Below are 2659 nucleotides of genomic sequence, written 5' to 3'. Positions count from 1 at the left end.
GGACGGTAAATATATGAAGACACTCATATTTCGGCCGTCATTAACTTGGTTGGCAAAAGTTGGGATCTGGCGCCAGTTTGCTGAAATTTTCAGCACTTTCAGAATCGCATTTCAGCTAAAAACGGTAAAAATTTCAAGACGCTGGTTAATATGCGTTGGAAGTTGTCAATTAAAAAAAAGCTGGTAAATTTATGGCGACACTCATTTTCATGCCATCTCGATGATGGCTGGCCAAAAATCAACATTTACCTCTATTGCACTAAAATTTTCAGCAATTTCAGAACCACATTTCTACTAAAGATCTTTAAAATTTCAAATTGCTGCTTCATCTGCGTGGAAAATTGCAAATTTTTAAATAAGGGCTGGTATATGTATGAAGACACTCATTTTCAGGCCATCAGGCTGGCAAAGATCCAAATTTGGCTCAACTCCACTGAAAATTTCAGGACTTTCAGACACAGGTGTCTTCTATAGACGGTCGAAACTTGAAGTTGATTGCTTAAAATCTGTTGAAAATTGCTGATTTTTTAAAGAGGCTGGGCAAATGTAGGTAGACACTAATTTTCAGACCAAGATTGACTGAAATTGATTGATTGAAATGTCTTGTATGGACAGGGAAAGCGGCTTTTCGAAAGCTTTGTAACTTTCTCAGAAAAGCTCAGGTCTCAGTGCCAGGATTCATCAAAGTGCCCCTGATCATGCTTGAAAATCGCAACTCTCCACCCAACCACGAAGACATTTGGTCCTAGGCAAATGTGGAAAAATCGGGCAAAAATCCCAATTTTATTGCAACTAAAGCCCAGGAAAATAATAAAACTAAAACGGACTTTAATGGGCAAATAAAATGTTCCGAATGTGCTCATAAATTGCGATTTACCTCGCCCGCCCATCATAACGCGCGGTACTTCTGAGTACACACATGTTTTACAAGTGCGCGTTTTGCGGTTCATACGCTCAAATTGTCAACTTGTTCATTTAAATGGTTTATAGGCGGATGCAACTCGGAATAAAAACTGTTTTGGGGCCCTCACTCAGCACTGACACTGCGATTTATGAGCGAAATGGGGGGGAAAAAGTGGCCGAAAATTCCCCAGAAAAACAAAATCGGGGCAGGTGATTGACCGGTAGAAACAGAAAAAAAGAGCTTGATTAGTTGCGCCCCATATAAGGAGCCCTTAATTATAAACAAATTAGAGCCTTGTAAGGCAGCAATTGAAGCTAAGGTGATTTGATTATGATGGTGTAAGGCAAAGTGAGTGTCTGTTTCAGGATGTCGTGAAAGTCGGCCAATCAAACTATGATCCTCCGATGGACATTGAGCCTGCTGCTCCTGTTCGATGGAAGAACGCAGGCCGTCGATCCATGTAAGTACCACGTTATTAATTATGCCAAATCCCTAAGCCCGATTGGAATGGATTGAAATCCCTCCATTATAATACGAGGGCCAATGCGAGCAAATTTTAATCCATGTTTGCCATAATATTGTATTAAATCTTGTTCGAGTTGGCAAAGCCGCTCTGATTAGACGATTAATAACCAATTGGAGCAGATTAGACTGTCGGTAATAGTGATACTAAATGCAGTTAATGCGGCGAAAATCGCGGAATAATGGAGCGAATGTTTTTCTTCTGTTTGCAGCGCAATGCATCGCTCCATTGGGAATGGAGAATGGAGGCATCAAGGACGCGGACATAACGGCCTCCTCCTCATTTGATAGCGGCAATGTGGGCCCTCAACATGGCCGGTAAGCATCAAGCAAACGGTTCCCTAAACGACTGCTCATAATTTACAAATACGAAACTAATAAAGATGATGACGATATCCGTTTTCCGCCGTCAAGCAGCATAAAAAATAATAATGTTGCCTCATTACGGTTAAGGACATCATTAATATTTCAGAAATTGAATCACTAAACACGAATCATCTTAACGATCGCGCATTTCTCAAAGCTGGATTTTTCGGCAAGCATCGCTTGCAGGAAACGAATGTTTCAAACTAGCGGTAAATTTTTGTTTATGGGGGGATTGGAAAAGTGGCCACTAAAAATAGGCGGCTTCCCACTTGAATTTGTGTAGGGAATTCCTGCGGAATCCCAAGTTTCAGGGCTTGTATTGGTGAGGGATCCAAAGCTCATGATATGGGGACAAACAAACGGTTGCAGAATTTTAGGATTTTATGCGTTTTTTTTTTCAGTCTCATCCGTGTGGGACTCGAGTGTCTTCTGTGGATGGTGAAAGTTTCCAGTTGCTCGCTGGTGTGGGTTGGGAGTTGTGATTTTTTTTAAAATCACGTTTCGATGCGGTTTGACTCACATTTTCAGAACAGTGAGACTCAGCATTCTTCTGTAGAGGGGGAAAAAATTAAGTTGCTGCCTAAATTCGATTGGAACTGATGAATTGGAGGAGGGTAAATGTATGAAGACGCTTATTTTTCAGCCCTTAGTCACTTGGCTGGCAAAAATCCAAATTTGGCGCTATTACACTGAAATTTTCAGAACTTTTAGAATCACATCCCTGCTAAAGATGGTTAAAATTATAACCGGCTACTTGATCAGGGCTAAAAGCTGCAAATTTCCAAATCAGGGAGGGTAAATGTATGAAGACACTTATTTTTAAGCCATTATTCACTTGGCTGGCAAAAATCCAAATTTGGCGCTATT

This window comes from Dendroctonus ponderosae, unplaced genomic scaffold (assembly GCF_020466585.1).
Source record: "Dendroctonus ponderosae isolate FM_Combo_2020 unplaced genomic scaffold, Dpon_F_20191213v2 Dpon_F_20191213_9, whole genome shotgun sequence".
NCBI classification, from domain to species: domain Eukaryota; kingdom Metazoa; phylum Arthropoda; class Insecta; order Coleoptera; family Curculionidae; genus Dendroctonus; species Dendroctonus ponderosae.
Note: the sequence above shows the minus strand (reverse complement) of the source record.